The 21,281-nt window shown below is 36.8% G+C and overlaps 2 non-coding genes across 2 annotated transcripts; one reads left to right on the forward strand and one right to left on the reverse strand.

The window, feature by feature from the left end:
• Positions 1-5,274: 5,274 nt before the first annotated feature.
• On the reverse strand, positions 5,275-5,382 carry LOC112746562 (small nucleolar RNA R71). Its single transcript, XR_003174441.1, has one exon. It is a non-coding gene; the product is annotated as a small nucleolar RNA R71 (small nucleolar RNA).
• A 13,535-nt stretch (positions 5,383-18,917) lies between these two features.
• Positions 18,918-19,025, forward strand: LOC112746015 (small nucleolar RNA R71). The gene has a single exon (XR_003173915.1). It is a non-coding gene; the product is annotated as a small nucleolar RNA R71 (small nucleolar RNA).
• Positions 19,026-21,281: the final 2,256 nt, after the last annotated feature.

A 21,281-nucleotide genomic window follows, 5' to 3' on the forward strand; every position in this document is an offset into this window, starting at 1 on the left:
TAGTGAGTTGTTTCCCAAAGAGTTTGTTTATGTGCTAATTTATGCTAGTTGTTTGGATGAGCATATCTTGCATGTTATGCCTGTTTTGGATAATTTTATGCAGACATTGAGTGTCCTCATAACTCTGCTATTTATAACTCTGTTGGTTGTTATCCTTGTGAATCTCTGAATGTTTTTCATTCTTTGATTATTTTGAAATTATTATTTTTGCCTTTGAGTGATGGTGCTACTTTAGATGATGAAAGTAGGGTTGAAAAGATTGAACTTTCACACATGAGGGACATAGTCACAATTTAGTGGGTAGAGAAAAGCCATAAACCATGGTATTTGAACCCAGAGATTGGGTTTGGATTTCTTGGAGAGAAGCGGATCTTTTAATTCAGAAAAAAATAAAACTTGTTGCTAGAGAAGATGGCCCATTCCAAGTGTTGGGGATTATCAAGGACAATTTCAGGAAGAATAATTTTCTTGGTAGGTATGATAGTCCAATTGTATTTAGTATCTCTAATTTTTCCCTTTTTGATATATATAGATTCAAGGACGAATCTTTTTGAAGAGGGAGAGGATAATACGTGTTCAGGAGAATATTTTGGTCATTTTAGAGACAAAGGGCATTTTCAACCAAGCTGTATTAGTTAGATACCTAAATACACATAAGTGTCTTGCTTTTTCTTTTTCATCCCTCTTCTCCTTCTTTTACTTCTCATTAAAAATTTGTACAATTCAAGATGATTTCTATAATTTTGAAATAAAATTTTTGTATATTTACTGTATTATTTTTTATTATATCTTTGTATAATTTAACTTAAAAAGTAATTTGTTTGAATGAAATTTATTATTTTTTAAGAGAAATATATGAAGACACATAAATTATTTTATGTCAATAATAAAACAAAAAAAGAAGAAAAAAAAAGATAAAAAAAATTAAAAAATTTAAACTATTCAAAATAACTTTTTGTGTTATGCAACGAAATTTTTGTGATTTTCTTTCTTGTTACAACAAACAATTATACAATTCAAAATAAATTCTATATTTTATAACTGAAATTCTTGTATTTTTCAAACAAAAATTGTACTTTTATATTTTATTTCCTTTTCTTGTTTCATGTTTACTGGCACTTTCTATATGTTAATATTTAATAGGTTTATTTTTTCACATGCTTTGAGATATCATTCACTTGTTATTTTTCATAATTAACTTTAAGAATACATTTTGGATAATTTTAGTTTTTTTCTTACTTAATATTATTTATACTTTTTAATAAAAATATAAAATTTTAAAATTAAATTGAGTTTGCTTTCCTGTACATATTATAATTTTTTAAAAAATATTAGTATTTAAAACCTTTTCTATTTCATAAATATGATTTGAAATAAATTAATTTAGCACGACTCTATTATTGTATACATAATGACTTGAGAATTTTATTAAAAATAATAATATGTGTAATTTTAATATTTAATAATATTCATCAATCATTACTATCAATGTTAAAAAATACACATATATAAAGAATTACAGTTATGCCAAGTGGAGCTTCCTTGCATGATTGGGTTGTATTATTCATAGCCTCATGAAGAGCGGATAATTTATATGTTTTTTGGCATTGTTTTTACATAGTTTTTAGTATGATTTAATTAGTTTTTAATATATTCTTATTAGTTTTTAAATAAAAATCACATTTCTGGATTTCACTCTGAGTTTGTGTATTTTTCTGTGATTTCAGATAATTTCTGACTGAAATTGAGGGACTTGAGCAAAAATCAGATTCAGAGGCTGAAGAAGGACTGCAGATGCTGTTGGATTCTGACCTCCCTGCACTCAAAGTAGATTTTCTGGAGCTACAGGAGTTCAAATGGCACGCTCTCAATTGCGTTGGAAAGTAGACATCCAGGGCTTTCCAGCAATATATAATAGTCCATACTTTGCACGAGTTTAGATGACGCAAACAGGCGTTCAACGCCAGCTCTCTGCCCTATTCTGGAGTTAAACGCCAGAAACAAGTTGCAAAGCAGAGTTAAACGCCAGAAACAGGTAACAAACTGGCGTTAAACTCCAAGGAAGACCTCTACACGTGAAAGCTTCAATGCTCAGCCCAAGCACACACCAAGTGGGCCCGAAAGTGGATTTCTGCATCATTTACTTATCTTTGTAAACCCTAGTAACTAGTTTAGTATAAATAGGACTTTTTACCATTGTATTTACATCTTTTGATCATGTTTTGATGATTGAACCCTCTTTAGGAGGCTGGCTATTCGGCCATGCCTAGACCATTATCACTTATGTATTTTCAACGGTAGAGTTTCTACACACCATAGATTAAGGTGTGGAGCTCTACTGTTCCTCATGAATTAATGCAAAGTACTACTGTTTTTTTATTCAATTCAAGCCTATTTCTTCTCTAAGATATTCATTTGCACACAAGAACATGATGAATGTGATAATTATGTGACGCTCATCATCATTCTTACTTATGAACGCGAGCCTGACAAACACTTCCGTTCTACATGCAAACAAGCTTGAATGTGTATCTCTTAGCCTTCTGATCGTGAGATCAGAGTCTTCATGGTATAGGCTAGAACTATTGGCGGCCATTCTTGAGGTCCGGAAAGTCTAAACCTTGTCTGTGGTATTCCGAGTAGGATCCGGGAAGGGATGGCTGTGACGAGCTTCAAACTCGCGAGTGCTGGGCGTAGTGAATAGCCGTGCGGTGACAGCGCATCTTGGACCATTTTCACTGAGAGGATGAGAAGTAGCCATTGACAACGGTGATGCCCTACACAAAGCTTGCCATAGAAAGGAGTGGGAATGATTGGATGAAGACAGCAGGAAAGCAGAGGTTCAGGAGGAACAAAAGCATTTCTATACGCTTATCTGAAATTTTCACCAATGAATTACATAAGTATCTCTATCCCATTTTACGTTTTATTTATCTTTTAATTATTAAAACTCTATGACCAATTGAATCCACCTGATTGAGATTTACAAGGTGACCATAGCTTGCTTCAAGCCGACAATCTCCGTGGGATCGACCCTTACTCACATAAGGTTTATTACTTGGACGACCCAGTGCACTTGCTGGTTAGTTGTACAAAGTTGTGACAAAGTGTGTGAATTACGTTCTGAGCACCAAGTTTTTGGCACCGCTGTTAAGGATCACAATTTCGTGCACCAAGTTTTTGGCGCCGTTGCCGGGGATTGTTCGAGTTTGGACAACTGACGGTTCATCTTGTTGCTCAGATTAGGTAATTTTATTTTAATTTTAAGTTTTTTTATTTCTTATTTTTGAAAAATACAAAAAAAATTTTTTTTCTTCTTTCTCATTCTTCTCAAAATAATTTTTGAAAAGACCAAAAAAATTCTTATAAAATCATAAAAACCAAAAAAATTTTATGTTTCTTGTTTGAGTCTAGTGTCAATTTGTAAGTCTGATGTCAATTGCATCTTTTTAATTCTTCTTAAAATTTTCGAAAATTTATGTATGTGTTCTTCATGATCTTCAAGTTGTTCTTGATAATTTTCTTTGTTTGATCTTTAATTTTTCTTGTTTTGTGTCTTTTTTTGTTTTTCATATGTATTTTCAATTTGTTAGTGTCTAAAGTTTGAAAATTTCTAAGTTTGGTGTCTTGCATATTTTTCTTTTCTTAAAAATTTTCAAAAATAAGTCTTGATGTTCATCTTGATCTTTAAAGTGTTCTTGGTGTTCATCTTGACATTCAAAGTGTTCTTGCATGCATTAGTTGTTTTGATTCATAATTTCTATGTTTTGAGTCTTTTTGATGTTTTTCTCTTTCATCATTAAAAATTCAAAAATAAAAAATATATCTTTCCTTGTTTTACTCATAAATTTCAATTTCAAAATTCTATCTTTTCAAATCTTTTTCAAAAATCAAATCTTTTTCATTTATTTTTATATATTTTCGAATTTTTTTTTAAAATTTGATTTTCAAAATCTTTTTCCTATTCTTACTTCATATTTTCGAAAATCTCACTAACATTTAATTTTTAGATTCAAAAATTTCAAGTTGTTACTTGCCTATTAAGAAAGGTTCAATCTTTAAATTTTAAAATCATATCTTTTTGTTCCTTGTTAGTCAAGTAATCAACTTTAATTTTCAAAATCATATCTTTTTAATTTTCAATCATATCTTTTTTATTGCTAATTTCAAAATCTTTTTCAAAATCAAATCTTTTTAATTTCTTCTTCAATCATATCTTTTCAATCATATTTTTTTTTAAATAAATTGCAATCATATCTTCTCAATCAAATCTTTTTCAAAATAATTTCAATCATTTCAATCATATCTTTTTCAAAAATCAATTTTCAAAATTTTTTCTAACTTCCTATCTTTTCAAATTTGATTTTCAAATCTTTTTCTCAATTAACTACCTGACTTTCTGTTTGATTTTAAAAATTTTCTATTTCAATCATATCTTTTTCAAAACCACCTAACTAATTTTCTCTCTCTAATTTTCGAAAACTCCTTCCCCCTTTTTCAAAATTTTTTAATTAACTAATTGTTTTAAATTTTAATCTAATTTTATTTTTATTTTTTTATTTTTGAATTCTAATTAATATTTAAAATAAAAACAAAAATATTTTTATTTTAATTAATTTTCGAATCTTTCTCTTCTCCTTCTTCTATTCTCCTTTTTTTCTACTCACATAAAGGAATCTCTATACTGTGACATAGAGGATTCCATATTTTCTTTTCTGTTCTCTTCTTTTTCATATGTGCAGGAACAAGGATAAAAATATTCTTGTTGAAGCTGACCCTGAACCTGAAAGGACTCTGAAGAGGAAGCTAAGGGAAGCTAAAGCACAACTCTCTGGAGAAAACCTGACAGAAATTGTCGAAAAAGAAGGAGACATGACTGAAAATAATAACAATGGTGGAGATGCAAGGAAGATGCTTGGTGACTTTATTGCACCATCTTCCAACTTCTATGGAAGAAGCATCTCACTTCCTGCGATTGGAGAAAACAATTTTGAGGTAAAGCCTCAATTAGTTTCTCTGATGCAACAGAATTGCAAGTTTCATGGACTTCCATCAGAAGATCCTTTTCAGTTCTTAACTGAATTCTTGCAAATCTGTGATACTGTTAAGACCAATGGGGTTGATCCCGAGGTCTACAGGCTCATGCTTTTCCCATTTGCTGTAAGAGACAGAGCTAGAATATGGTTGGACTCTCAACCTAAAGATAGCCTGAACTCCTGGGATAAGCTGGTCACGGCTTTCTTAGCCAAGTTCTTTCCTCCTCAAAAGCTTAGCAAGCTTAGAGTGGATGTTCAAACCTTCAAATAGAAAGAAGGTGAATCCCTCTATGAAGCTTGGGAGAGATACAAGGAACTGACCAAAAAGTGTCCTTCTGACATGCTTTCAGAATGGACCATCCTGGATATATTCTATGATGGTCTGTCTGAATTATCTAAGATGTCATTGGACCATTCTTCAGGTGGATCCATTCACCTAAAGAAAACGCCTGCAGAAGCTCAGAAACTCATTGACATGGTTGCAAATAACCAGTTCATGTACACTTCTGAAAGGAATCTTGTGAGTAATGGGACGCCTCAGAGGAAGGGAGTTCTTGAAATTGATACTCTGAATGCCATATTGGCTCAGAATAAAATATTAACTCAGCAAGTCAATATGATTTCTCAAAGTCTGAATGGATTGCAAGCTGCATCCAATAGTACTCAAGAGGCATCTTCTGAAGAAGAAGCTTATGATCCTGAGAACCCTGCAATAGCAGAGGTGAATTACATGGGGGAACCCTATGGAAATACCTATAATCCCTCATGGAGAAATCATCCAAATTTCTCATGGAAGGATCAACAAAAGCCTCAACCAGGCTTTAATAATGGTGGAAGAAACATGTTTAGCAATAGCAAGCCTTTTCCATCATCCACTCAGCAACAGACAGAGAATTCTGAGCAGAATCCATCTAGCTTAGCAAATATAGTCTCTGATCTATATAAGGCCACTCGAAGTTACATGAATGAAACAAGGTCCTGCATTAGAAATTTGGAGGCACAAGTGGGCCAGCTGAGTAAAAAGGTCACTGAAACTCATCCTAGTACTCTCCCAAGCAATACAGAAGAAAATCCAAAAAGAGAGTGCAAGACCATTGATTTGACCATCATGGTCGAACCTACAAGGGAGGAAGGGGACGTGGATCCTAGTGAGGAAGACCTCCTGGGACGTTCAGTGACCAATAAGGAGTTTCCCTTTGAGGAGCCAAAGGAATCTGAGGCTCATCTAGAGACCATAGAGATTCCATTGAACCTCCTTTTACCATTCATGAGCTCTGATGACTATTCATCTTCTGAAGAAGATGAAGACATTGCTGAAGAGCAAGTTGCTCAGTATTTAGGAGCAATCATGAAGCTGAATGCCAAATTATTTGGTAATGAGACTTGGGAGGATGAACCTCCATTGCTCATAAAGGAACTAAATGCCTTGGTTCAGCAAACTCTACCTCAAAAGAAACAGGATCCTGGTAAATTCCTAATTCCCTGTAACATAGGCACCATGACCTTTGAGAAGGCTCTGTGTGACCTGGGGTCAGGAATAAACTTAATGCCACTCTCTGTAATGGAGAAACTTGGGATCTTTGAGGTGCAAGCTGCCAGAATCTCACTAGAGATGGTAGACAATTCAAGAAAACAGGCTTATGAAAAGTAGAGGACGTGTTAGTAAAGGTTGAAGGCCTTTACATCCCTGCTGATTTCATAATCCTAGACACTGGGAAGGATGAGGATGAATCCATCATCCTTGGAAGACCCTTCCTAGCCACAACAAGAGCTGTGATTGATGTGGACAGAGGAGAGTTGGTCCTGCAACTAAATAAGGATTACCTTGTATTTAAAACTCAAAGTTCTCCTTTTGTAACCATGGAGAGGAAGCATGAAAAGCTTCTCTCACTGTAGAGTCAACCAAAGCCCCCACAGTCAAACTCTAAGTTTGGTATTGGGAGGCCACAACTAAACTCTAAGTTTGGTGTTGAACCCCCACATTCAAACTCTAAGTTTGGTGTTGGGAGGTCTCAACAATGCTCTGAATATCTGTGAGGCTCCATGAGAGCTCACTGTCAAGCTATTGACATTAAAGAAGCGTTTGTTGGGAGGCAATCCAATGTTATTTAATTATATCTATTTATTTTCTATTGTTATTTTATGTTTCTTGTAGGTTGATGATCATGTGGAGTCACAAAAACTACTGAAAAATCAAAAACAAAATGAAAAACAGCTTTAAAAATAGCTCACCCTGGAGGAAGAACTTACTGGCATTTAAACGCCAGTAAGAAGTATCAAACTCGCATTTAATGCCAGAAAGAAGCATCAAGCTGGCATTAAACGCCAGAAACAAGCACCAGACTGGCGTTTAACGCCAGAATAGAGCATGGAGTTGGCATTTAATGCCAGAAACAAGCAGCAGTCTGGCGTTAAACGCCAGGATTACACTCTAAGGGCGTTTTTGCACGCCTAAATGGAGTAGGGATGCTAAGTCCTTGACCCCTCTGGATCTGTGGACCCCACAGGATCCCCACCGACCCCACCTCTTCTTCTCTCTTCTTCACACCTTTCCATAACACTCTTCCCTAAAATAACCTCCACCAATCACTTCCATTACTCCTCTAAAACCATCATACAACCCACCTACACCCACCCACTCAAATTCAAACCATCACTCTTTCCTTTTCACACATCATAACCACCTAATTCCCCCTTAGCCGAACCACTCACCCTTTCCATCTCCTCCATTTTCTTCCTCTTTCCCTTCTTTCTTTCTTCTTTTGCTTGAGGACGAGCAAACCTTTTAAGTTTGGTGTGGTAAAAGCATTGCTTTTTATTTTTCCATAACCATTTATGGCACCTAAGGCCGGAGAAACCTCTAGAAAGAGAAAAGGGAAGACAAAAGCTTCCACCTCCGAGTCATGGGAGATGGAGAGATTCATCTCAAGGGTCCATAGCTCAGTAATAGAGCATTTGACTGCACAACAAGAGAGCCCACTCATGGACCTCAACAAGAGCATGAGGAATTCCCTCACCAAGAAATCCCTGAGATACCTCAAGGGATACATTTTCCTCCACACAACTATTGGGAGGAACCTAGGATAGGAGCACCAAAATCACTAGGGATGAAGCAACAAAGGCAAGGAAGAGACATAGAGGAGCTCAAGAGCACCATTGGTTCTTCAAGAAGAGGAAGATGCCACCCTCACTAAGGTGGACTCGTTCCTTAATCTCCTTGTTCTTATTTTTCTGTTTTTCAGTTTTTGAGCCTTATGTTTTATTTATGTTTGTGTCTTTACTATATGATCATTAGTGTTTAAGTGTCTATGTCTTAAAGCTATGAATGTCCTATGAATCCATCACCTCTCTTAAATGAAAACTATTCTAAAAACAAAAGAACAAGAAGTACATGGTTTTGAATTCATCCTTGAAATTAGTTTAATTATTTTGATTTGGTGACAATACTTTTTGTTTTCTGAATGAATGCTTGAACAGTGTATATATCTTTTGAATTTGTTGTTTATGAATGTTAAATATGTTGGCTCTTGAAAGAATGATGAAAAAGGAGAAATGTTATTGATAATTTAAAAAATCATAAAATTGATTCTTGAAGCAAGAAAAAGCAGTGAATACAAAAGCTTGTGAAAAAAAAGAGAAGAGAAAAGAAAAATTGCGAAAAAAAAGAAAGAAAAAGAAAAACCAAGCAGAAAAAGCCAAAAGCTCTTTAAACCAAAAGGCAAGAGCAAAAAGCCAATAGCCCTTAAAACCAAAAGGCAAGAGTAATAGAAAGGATCCAAGGCTTTGAGCATCAGTGGATAGGAGGGCCTAAAGGAATAAAATCTTGGCCTAAGCGGCTAAACCAAGCTGTCCCTAACCATGTGCTTGTGGCGTGAAGGTGTCAAGCGAAAACTTGAGACTGAGCGGTTAAAGTCAAGGTCCAAAGCAAAAAAAGAGTGTGCTTAAGAACCCTAGACACCTCTAATTGGGGACTTTAGCAAAGCTGAGTCACAATCTGAAAAGGTTCACCCAGTTATGTGTCTGTGGCATTTATGTATTCGGTGGTAATACTGGAAAACAAAGTGCTTAGGGCCACGGCCAAGACTCATAAAGTAGCTGTGTTCAAGAATCAACATACTGAACTAGAAGAATCAATAACACTATCTAAAATCTAAGTTCCTATAGATGCTAATCATTCTGAACTTCAATAGATAAAGTGAGATGCCAAAACTATTCAAGAGGCAAAAAGCTACCAGTCCCGCTCATCTAATTGGAGCTAAGTTTCATTGATATTTGGAATTTATAGTATATTCTCTTCTTTTTATCCTATTTGATTTTCAGTTACTTGGGGACAAGCAACAATTTAAGTTTGGTGTTGTGATGAGCGGATAATTTATACGCATTTTGGCATTGTTTTTACATAGTTTTTAGTATGATTTAGTTAGTTTTTAATATATTCTTATTAGTTTTTAAATAAAAATCACATTTCTGGACTTCACTATGAGTTTGTTTGTTTTTCTGTGATTTCAGGTAATTTCTGGCTGAAATTGAGGGACTTGAGCAAAAATCAAATTCAGAGGTTGAAGAAGGACTGCAGATGCTGTTGGATTCTGACCTCCCTGCACTCAAAGTGGATTTTCTGGAGCTACAGAAGTCCAAATGGCGCACTCTCAATTGCGTTGGAAAGTAGACATCCAGGGATTTTCAGCAATATATAATAGTCTATACTTTACACGAGTTTATATGACAGAAACAGGCGTTCAACACCAGCTCTCTGCCTTATTCTGGAGTTAAATGTCAGAAACAGGTTGCAAAGCAGAGTTAAATGCCAGAAACAGGTTACAAACTGGCGTTTAACTCCAAGGAAGACCTCTACACGTGAAAGCTTCAATGCTCATCCCAAGCACACACCAAGTGGGCCTAGAAGTGGATTTCTGCATCATTTACTTATCTCTGTAAACCCTAGTAACTAGTTTAGTATAAATAGGACTTTTTACTATTGTATTTATATCTTTTGATCATGTTTTGATGATTGAACCCTCTTTGGGAGGCTGGCCATTCAGCCATACCTGGACCATTATCACTTATGTATTTTCAACGGTAGAGTTTCTATACACCATAGATTAAGGTGTGGAGCTCTACTATTCCTCATGAATTAATGCAAAGTACTACTGTTTTTCTATTCAATTCAAGCCTATTTCTTCTCTAAGATATTCATTCGCACACAAGAACATGATGAATGTGATGATTATGTGACGCTCATCATCATTCTCACTTATGAACGCGTGCCTGACAAACACTTCTGTTCTACATGCAAACAAGCTTGAATGTGTATCTCTTAGCCTTCTGTGGTATTCTGAGTAGGATCCGGGAAGGGATGGCTGTGACGAGCTTCAAACTCGCGAGTGCTGGGCGTAGTGACAGACGCAAAAGGATTACTGTATCCTATTCCAGTATGATCGAGAACTGACAGATGAATAGCCGTGCGGTGACAGCGCATCTTGGACCATTTTCACTGAAAGGATGGGAAGTAGCCATTGACAACGGTGATGCCCTACACAAAGTTTGCCATAGAAAGGAGTGGGAATGATTGGATGAAGACAGCAGGAAAGCAGAGGTCCAGGAGGAACGAAAGCATCTCTATACGCTTATCTGAAATTTTCACCAATGAATTACATAAGTATCTCTATCCCATTTTACGTTTTATTTATCTTTTAATTATTAAAACTTTATAACCAATTGAATCCGTCGAACTGAGATTTACAAGGTGACCATAGCTTGCTTCAAGCCGACAATCTCCGTGGGATCGACCCTTACTCACGTAAGGTTTATTACTTGGACGACCCAGTGCACTTGCTGGTTAGTTGTGCGAAGTTGTGACAAAGTGTGTGAATTACGTTCCGAGCACCAAGTTTTTGGCGCCGTTGTTAAGGATCACAATTTCGTGCACCACCTCACTAGGTCCATTTCCTTAGCCCATGATGTTTAAGTGGAGCCGTTTATACCCTACTGCACTAGACTCAGCTTCAACAACTTTTTAACTCTGTCCTTATTGCTCAGCAGCTACTACAATATAATTACCAAATTGGTATTTTAAACAAAACTCGAGGGATGCTTATGGTAATTCACCGAACACAACATGACAAAAATTTTAACTTCGACTGGACCATACTTAACATACCTGTGTTACAATAAAGTGAATGACAATTTGGTTATATATAGCTATAGAAATATAAAACAATCGATATAGAATTTATAAGAAAATATTATTGTAGGTAGAAAATATAGGCGGTGCTATGATATATATAAAAAATTTGTTCTACTCCTATAGATAATACTTGTGGAGAGTTGAGAGTGGTATGGTACTATAAACTTCACATGAACTGCGGAATATCAGAATTGATTTCTTTGTATAAAAATTTTTTGAACAAGAATATGATTGTTTATGACAATCTTTATTTTCTTCTGAGTGGCTATGTCCTGAGGCTGATTGTTTATGAAGATCTATCTTTGTCCTTGAATTGCCTTTACTACATTCACTTATTATTTATTGATGTTGTAAAGATTTTACAATGTTGATAGCTCTGAACATGCCTTACAACCTATGAATGTTTATGTCATTAAAATTACAGCAGTGTTACTAATTTATTCTTCTATGTGTGTATCAAATGTTTTAAGAATTAAAACTAAGCTTGGCTCTGAGTTACTTTTCTAACTCTACTATTTTTATATAGGCTAGCATTGCAATGGAGACATTACAGGTTTTTGCCCCCTTGACAAAGTTTCTTGAGATGTATCAAATTAAGGTATGCATGCACTATAACAGGGAACTAGCATTATTGTTTTTATTACAAGTCCTCATATTGTTATATTAGACTAGCACTCACAAAAGAGACTACTAATCCTGAAGTTTATTATAATACGTTTATATTTTTCATAACATGAGAGTTAATCTTGCTTACCATAATTCATCATTATGCATTTTCATATACAGTTAGAACTAGAAAATATTTCATTTAGTACACAAATGCTGAAGATTATACTAAAGTCAAGAGGAGAGTTGCTGACCTATACAAAGAACATGAGAAAGAACTTATGGAGGTAATACTGCTCTACTTATTTTAAATTTGTGTTTAAATAGAAAGTAGAAAATTATAACTTCATGATGTGTCCATTTATTAAAAAAATAGGCAAACAAAATATTGGTGAAAAAGAAATCAAAGACGATCAATTCTTAGCTCTTCTGACTATTAAGAAAGAAGTTCGTGCGGTGTGTAAAGAGCCCTACAGTTAAAACTCAGTGGCAGCACTACGGTTTTGTTATTTCCCCTTTTCATGTTGGCTAATCCATTTTGACATTGTCGATGATGCACGAAATTGTGATGTCCAGGCTCAAACAATCCCCGGCAACGTGAGCAACTTGGTGCTCTGATCTCAATACATAATTGTCACAACTTCGATACAACTAACCAGCAAGTGCACTGGGTCGTCCAAGTAATACCTTACGTGAGTAAGGGTCGAATCCCACGGAGATTGTTGGTATGAAGCAAGCTATGGTCACCTTGCAAATCTCAGTCAGGCGGATATAAAATAATCATGGAGTTTTCGAATAATAAATAATAGAATAGGGATAGAGATACTTATGTAAATCATTGGTAGGAATTTCAGATAAGCGAATGGAGATGCTTTTCGTTCCTCTGAACCTCTGCTTTCCTGCTATCTTCATCCAATCAGTCTTACTCCTTTCCATGGATGGCTTTATGCAAGGGCATCACCGTTGTCAGTGGCTACATCCCCTCCTCTCAGTGAATAATATGCTCACGCACCCTGTCACGGCACGGCTATTCATCTGTCGGTTCCCGATCATGCTGGAATAGGATTCACCCTCCTTTTGCGTCTGTCACTAACGCCCAACAATTGCGAGTTTGAAGCTCGTCACAGTCATTCAATCATTGAATCCTACTCAGAATACCACAGACAAGGTTTAGACCTTCCGGATTCTCTTGAATGCCGCCATCATTCTAGCTTACGCCACGAAGATTCTGGTTAGGAGATCTAAGAGATACTCATTCTAGCTTATTTCATGTAGAACAGAAGTGTTTGTCAGGCACGTGTTCGTAGGGGAGATGGTGATGAGCGTCACACATAATCATCACCTTCATCATGTTCTTGGGTGCGAATGGATATCTTAGAAGTGAAATAAGATGAATTGAATAGAAAACAGTAGTACTTTCATTAATCTTTGAGGAACAGCAGAGCTCCACACCTTAATCTATGGAGTGTAGAAACTCTACCGTATGAAAATACATAAGTGAAGGTCCAGGCATGGCCGAGATGGCCAGCCCCCTTGATCTAAGAACGATGCGTTCAAAGATGATCCTAAGATCCTAAGATGATCAAAATATGGTCAAAAAGACCCTAATACAATAGTAAGAGGTCCTATTTATAATAAACTAGTCACTAGGGTTTACATGAGTAAGTAATTGATGCATAAATCTACTTCCGGGGCCCACTTGGTGTGTGTTTGGGCTGAGCCTGAGTGTTGCACGTGCAGAGGCCATTTGTGGAGTTGAACGCCAGTTTCTGTGCCAGTTTGGGCGTTCAACTCTGGTTTTGGATCCTTTTCTGGCGCTGGACGCCAGGTTTGGGCAGAAGGCTGGCGTTGAACGCCAGTTTACGTCGTTAATTCTTGGCCAAAGTATAGACTATTATACATTGCTGGAAAGCCCTGGATGTCTACTTTCCAACGCAATTGGAAGCGCGCCATTCCGAGTTCTGTAGCTCCAGAATATCCACTTTGAGTGCAGGGAGGTCAGAATCCAACAGCATCAGCAGTCCTTTTTCAACCTCTGAATCTGATTTCTGCTCAAGTCCCTCAATTTCAGCCAGAAAATACCTGAAATCACAGAAAAACACACAAACTCATAGTAAAGTCCAGAAATGTGAATTTAACATAAAAACTAATGAAAACATCCCTAAAAGTGATTAGATCCTACTAAAAACATACTAAAAACAATGCCAAAAAGCGTATAAATTATCCGCTCATCACAACACCAAACTTAAATTGTTGCTTGTCCCCAAGCAACTGAAAATCAAATAGGATAAAAAGAAGAGAATATACTATAAATTCCAAACTATCAATGAAACAGAGCTTCAATCATATGAGCGGGACTTATAGCTTTTTGCCTCTTTGAATAGTTTTGGCATCTCACTTTATCTATTGAGGTTCAGAATGATTGGCATCTATAGGAACTTCAGATTTCGAATAGTGTTATTGACTCTCCTAGTTCAGTATGATGATTCTTGATCACAGCTTCTTTATGAGTCTTGGCCGTGGCCCTAAGCACTTTGTTTTCCAGTATTACCACCGGATACATAAATGCCACAGACACATAATTGGGTGAACCTTTTCAGATTGTGACTCAGCTTTGCTAAAGTCCCCAATTAGAGGTGTCCAGGGTTCTTAAGCACACTCTTTGTTTTTGCTTTGGACCTTGACGTTAACCGCTCAGTCTCAAGTTTTCACTTGACACCTTCACGCCACAAGCACATGGTTAGGGACAGCTTGGTTTAGCCGCTTAGACCAGGATTTTATTCCTTCAGGCCCTCCTATCCACTGATGCTCAAAGCCTTGGGATCCTTTTTATTTGCCCTTGCCTTTTGGTTTTTAAGGGTTATTGGCTTTTTCTGCTTGCTTTTTCTTTTTCTTTCTATTTTTTTCTATTTTTTTTTCGCCTATTTTTTTTTTTCTGCAAGCTTTGTTCTTTGCTGCTTTTTCTTGCTTCAAGAATCATTTTTATGATTTTTCAGATTATCAAATAACATGTCTCCTAGTCATCATTCTTTCAAGAGCCAACATATTTAACATTCTTAAACAACAACTTCAAAAGACATATGCACTGTTCAAGCATACATTCAGAAAACAAGAAGCATTGTCACCACATCAATATAATTAACCTAAGTTCAAGGATAAATTCGAAACTCATGTACTTCTTGTTCTTTTGATATAAAACATTTTTCATTTAAGAGAGGTGATGGAGTCATAGGACATTTATAACTTTAAGACATAGTTACTACTACTAATGATCATGTAATGAAGACACAAACTTAGATAAGCACATAACATAGAAAACGAAAAATAGAGAAAGCAAGAACAAGGAATGAATCCACCTTAGTGATGGTGGCGTTTCCTTCTTGAGGAACCAATGATGTCCTTGAGCTCTTCTATGTCTCTTCCTTGTCTTTGTTGCTCCTCCCTCATTGCTTTTTGATCTTCTCTTATTTCATGAAGCATGATGGAGTGCTCTTGATGTTCCACCCTTAGTTGTCCCATATTGGAACTCAATTCTCCTAGGGAGGTGTTGATTTGCTCCCAATAGTTTTGTGGAGGAAAGTGCATTTGAGGCATTTCCGGAATCTCATGGTAATGAGCTTCATACGCCTCTTGAGCTCCATGAATGGGCTCTCTTGCTTGCTCCATCTTTTTCTTAGTGATGGGCTTGTCCTCTTTGATGAGGATATCTCCCTCTATGTCAATCCCCGCTGAATTGCATAGGTGGCAAATGAGGTGAGGAAAGGCTAACCTTGCCATGATGGAGGACTTGTCAGCCACCTTGTAGAGTTCTTGAGGTATAATCTCATGAACTTCCACCTCTTCTCCAATCATGATGCTATGGATCATGATGGCCCGGTCTATAGTAACTTCAGACCGGTTGCTAGTGGGAATGATTGAGCATTGAATAGACTCCAACCATCCTCTAGCTATAGGCTTGAGGTCCAATCTTCTTAGTTGAACCGGCTTGCCTTTGGAGTCAATCTTCCATTGAGCTCCTTCTACACATATGTCCATAAGGACTTGGTCCAACCTTTGATCAAAGTTGACTCTCCTTGTGTAGGGGCCTGCGTTCTCTTCCATGTATGGCAAGTTGAACGCCAACCTCACATTCTCCGGACTAAAATCTAAGTATTTCCCCCGAACCATTGTAACATAGTTCTTTGGATCCGGGTTCTTACTTTGATCATGGTTCTTGGTGATCCATGCATTGGCATAGAACTCTTGAACCATTAGGATGCCGACTTGTTGGATGGGATTTGTTAGAACTTCCCAACCTCTTCTTTGAATTTCATGTCGGATCTCCGGATACTCATTTCTTTTGAGTTTAAAAGGGACCTCAGGGATCACCTTCTTCTTGGCCACAACATCATAGAAGTGGTCTTGATGGGCTTTGGAGATGAACCTTTCCATCTCCCATGACTCGGATGTGGAAGCTTTTGTCTTCCCTTTCCCTCTTCTAGAGGATTCTCCGGTCTTAGGTGCCATCAATGGTAATGGAAAAACCAAAAAGCTATGCTTTTACCACACCAAACTTAGAATATTGCTCGCCCTCGAGCAATAAACAAAAGAATAGAAGAAGAAGAAATATGGAGAGGGAGAGGGAGATGTGGTTTCGGCTAAGAGGAGTGTAGAGGGGTGTGTTGTGTGAATTTGGTGAAGAATGGAGGTCTTTATATAGGGAAGGGAGGGGGGGTTAAGGTTCGGCCATATGGGTGGGTTTGGGTGGGAAATTGGTTTTGAATTTTGAAGGTAGGTGGAGTTTATGAGGTAGGTTTATTGGGAAGAGTGGGTGGATGTGAGTGGTGAAGGTTTAGTGGGGAAGAGAGCTTGAGGTGATTGGTGAGGGGTTTCTAGGGAAGAGTGTTTATGGGGTTGTGTGAAAGAGAGTGGTGAGAAGAAGTGAGTGGAGGTAGGTGGGGATCCTGTGGGGTCCACAGATCCTGAGGTGTTCAAGGCATTTACATCCCTGCACCATTAGGCATGTAAAAATGCCTTTGTACCCAACTCTGGGCGTTCAGCGCCAGGTTGGTGGCCATTTTGGGCGTTCAACGCCCATTTGTGTGCCATTTCTGGCGTTGAAGGCCAGAACCATGCCTGTTCTGGCGTTCAGCGCCCAGAAGCTGCCTATTTTGGGCGTTCAGCGCTAGAACCATGCTCTGTTCTGGCGCTGAACGCCAGACAGATGCTCCTCCAGGGTGTGATTTTTCTTCTGCTGTTTTTGATTCCGTTTTCAATTTTTCTATTTATTTTGTGACTCCACATGATCATGAACCTAAGAAAACATGAAAAACAATGAAAATAAAAGTTAGATAAACATTGGGTTGCCTCCCAACAAGCGCTTCTTTAATGTCAATAGCTTGACAGTGGGCTCTCATGGAGCCTTACAGATGTGCAGAGCTTTGTTGAGACTCTCCAATACCAAACTTAGAGTTTGGATATGGGAGTTCGACACCAAACTTAGAGTTTGGTTGTGGCCTCCCAACACCAAACTTAGAGTTTGACTGTGGGGGCTCTGGTTGACTCTGCTTTGAGAGAAGCTTTTCAAGCTTCCTCTCCATGGTTGCAGAGGGAGATCCTTGAGTTTTGAATACAAGGGAGTTCTCATTCCATTGAAGGACTATTTCACCTCTGTCAACATCAATCACAGCTCTTGCTGTGGCCAGGAAAGGTCTTCCTAGGATGATGGATTCATCCTCTTCCTTTCCAGTATCCAGGACTATGAAATCAGTAGGTATGTAAAGGCCCTCAACCTTTACTAATACATCTTCTACTTGTCCATAAGCCTGTCTTCTTGAGCTGTCTGCCATCTCTAGTGAGATTTTAGCAGCTTGCACCCCATAGATTCCCAGTTTCTCTATTACAGAGAGGGGCATGAGGTTTATACCTGAACCAAGGTCACACAGAGCTTTAAAGATCATGGTGCCTATGGTACAAGGTAATATGAACTTTCCAGGATCCTGTCTCTTCTGAGGCAATGTCAGTTGATCCAGATCACTTAGTTCATTGATGAACAAGGGAGGTTCAACTTCCCAAGTATCAATGCCAAATAATTTGGCATTCAGTTTCATGATTGCACCAAGAAACTTGGCAGTTTGCTCTTTAGTAACATCCTCATTCTCTTCAGAAGAGGAATACTCATCAGAGCTCATGAAGGGCATAAGGAGGGTTAATGGAATCTCTATGGTCTCTAGATGAGTCTCAGATTCCTTTGGTTCCTCAGAGGGAAGCTCCTTATTGATCACTGGACGTCCCAGGAGGTCTTCCTCCTTGGGGTTCACATCCTCTCCTCTCCTCACAGGTTCGGCCATGGCGCTTATGTCAATGGCCTTGCACTCTCCTTTTGGATTCTCTTCTGTATTGCTTGGGAGAGTACTAGGAGGGATTTCAGTGATCCTTTTACTCAGCTGGCCCATTTGTGCTTCCAGATTTCTAATGGAAGATCTTGTTTCATTCATGAAACTTACAGTGGCCTTAGATAGATCAGAGACTAGATTTGCTAAATTAGAAGCATTTTGTTCAGAGTTCTCTGTCTGTTGCTGAGTTGATGATGGAAAAGGCTTGCTATTGCTAAACTTGTTTCTTCCACCATTATTAAAGCCTTGTTGGGGCTTTTGATCCTTCCATGAGAAATTTGGATGATTTCTCCATGTTGAGTTATAGGTGTTTCCATAAGGTTCACCTAAGTAATTTACCTCTGCTATTGCAGGGTTCTTAGGATCATAGGCTTCTTCTTCAGAAGATGCCTCTTGAGTACTGTTGGATGCAGCTTGCATTCCATGCAGACTCTGAGAGATCATATTGACTTGCTGAGTCAATATTTTATTCTGAGCCAATATGGCATTCAGAGTATCAACTTCAAGAACTCCCTTCTTCATAAGCGTCCCATTACTCACAGGATTCCGCTCAGAAGTGTACATGAACTGGTTATTAGCAACCATGTCAATGAGTTCTTGAGCTTCTGCAGGCGTTTTCTTTAGGTGAATGGATCCACTTGCAGAAGTGTCCAGTGACATCTTTGATAGCTCAGATAAACCATCATAGAATATATCCAGGATGGTCCATTCTGAAAGCATGTCAGAGGGACACTTTTTGGTCAACTGTTTGTATCTTTCCCAAGCTTCATAGAGGGATTCACCTTCTTTCTGTCTGAAGGTTTGAACATCAGCTCTAAGTTTGCTCAGCTTTTGAGGAGGAAAGTACTTGGCTAAGAAAGCCGTGACCAGCTTATCCCAAGAGTTCAGGCTGTCTTTGGGTTGAGAATCCAACCATAATCTAGCTCTGTATCTTACAGCAAAAGGGAAAAGCATGAGCCTGTAGACTTCAGGATCTACTCCATTAGTCTTAACAGTATCACATATCTGCAAGAATTCAGTTAAGAACTGAAAAGGATCTTCAGATGGAAGTCCATGAAACTTGCAGTTCTGCTGCATCAGAGAAACTAATTGAGGTTTCAGCTCAAAATTGTTTGCTCCAATGGCAGGAATGGAGATGCTTCTTCCTTGTAAATTGGAATTAGGTGCAGTGAAGTCACCAAGCATCTTCCTTATATTATTATTATTTTTGGCTGCCATCTCCTTTTCCTGTTCGAAAATTTCTGAAAGGTTATCTCTGGATTGTTGTAATTTAGCTTCTCTTAATTTTCTCTTCAGAGTCCTTTCAGGTTCTGGATCTGCTTCCACAAGAATGTTCTTATCCTTGCTCCTGCTCATATGACAAAGAAGAAGGTGCAGAAAATAATAATAATAATGGAGATCCTTTATACCACAGTATAGGGATTCCTGTGTGAGTGGAAGAAGATGGGGAGACAAAGAATGTAATATAATGGAAGAAACACAACTGTGAGGATGGAAGAGAGGTGAGATGAGATGTTAGGTAATGAATGAATAAATAGAATAGGATGAGAGAGAAGGAGGGAATTTTCGAAAATTATTTTTGAAAAGGAGTTAGTGATTTTTGAAAATAGTTTTTGAAAAATATTTAGTATTTTTTTTTTCGAAAATTTTTTTGAAATCAAAAATAAAAATAAAAATAATTAGTTAATTAAAAAGAAATTTTTGAAAAAAAGGGGAGGTATTTTCGAAAATTAGAAAGGGAGAATTAGTTAGGTGGTTTTGAAAGAGTTAAGAAACAAACAAAAAGTTAGTTAGTTAGTTGAAACAAATTTGAAAAGATAAGAAGTTAGGAAGTTAGAAAAGATATTTTGAAAAGATATTTTTGAAAAAAGATAAGATAAGAAGATATTTTAGAAACTAATTTTGAAAAAGATTTGATTTTTAAAATCTCAATTAATGACTTGATTCATAAGAAATCACAAGATATGATTCTAGAACTTAAAGTTTGAATCTTTCTTAACAAGCAAGTAACAAACTTCAAATTTTTGAATCAAAACATTAATTGATTATGTTATTTTCGAAAATTTGGTATAAAAATAAGAAAAAGATTTTTGAAAAATAGTTTTGAAATTTTCGAAAATAATTAAGAATTTTGAAAAAGATTTGATTTTTGAAAAAGATTTTGAAAAAGATAAGATTTTCAAATTGAAAATTTGATTTGACTCATGAGAAACAATTTGATTTTAAAAATTTTTGAAAAAGTCAATCCAAATTTTCGAATTTGATGAGAGAAAAAGGGAAAGATATTTTTTTGATTTTTGAATTTTTATGATGAGAGAGAAAAACACTAAAAGGATGCAATGCATGAAATTTTTAGATCAAAACAATGAATGCATGCAAGAATGCTATGAATGTCAAGATGAACACCAAGAACACCTTGAAGATCATGATGAACATCAAGAACATATTTTTGAAAAATTTTTAATGCAAAGAAAACATGCAAGACACCAAACTTAGAATTCTTTAATGCTTAGACACTAAGAATTCAAGAATGCATATGATAAACATGAAAAGACACAAAACAAAAAATCATCAAGATCAAACAAGAAGACTTACCAAGAACAACTTGAAGATCATGAAGAACACTATGAATGCATGATATTTTCGAAAAATGCAGGATGCATATGCAAGTGACACCAAACTTATGATATGGCTCAAGACTCAAACAAGAAACACAAAATATTTTTTATTTTTATGATTTTCTAATTTTTTTGGATTTTTTTTTTTTGAAAATTATATGAAAAAGAAAAAATAAGGATTCCAAAATTTTTAACATGAATTCTAGGAATCTTGCTTTCTTAGTCTAAAGCTTCAGTCCAGGAATTAGACATGGCTCACTAGCCAGCCAAGCTTTCAATGAAAGCTTCAGTCCAAAACACTAGACATGGCCAATGGCCAGCCAAGCTTCAATCTTTAACACGAGAGTATATTGCTCTTTGATAACAAATTGCAAGCCCCAGTCCAAATAAATTTAGACATGACTTTACAGCCAGCCAGGCTTCAACATGCTTCATGAAACACTAGAATTCATTCTTAAAA

Source organism: Arachis hypogaea, chromosome 14 (assembly GCF_003086295.3).
Source record: "Arachis hypogaea cultivar Tifrunner chromosome 14, arahy.Tifrunner.gnm2.J5K5, whole genome shotgun sequence".
Lineage (NCBI taxonomy): Eukaryota > Viridiplantae > Streptophyta > Magnoliopsida > Fabales > Fabaceae > Arachis > Arachis hypogaea.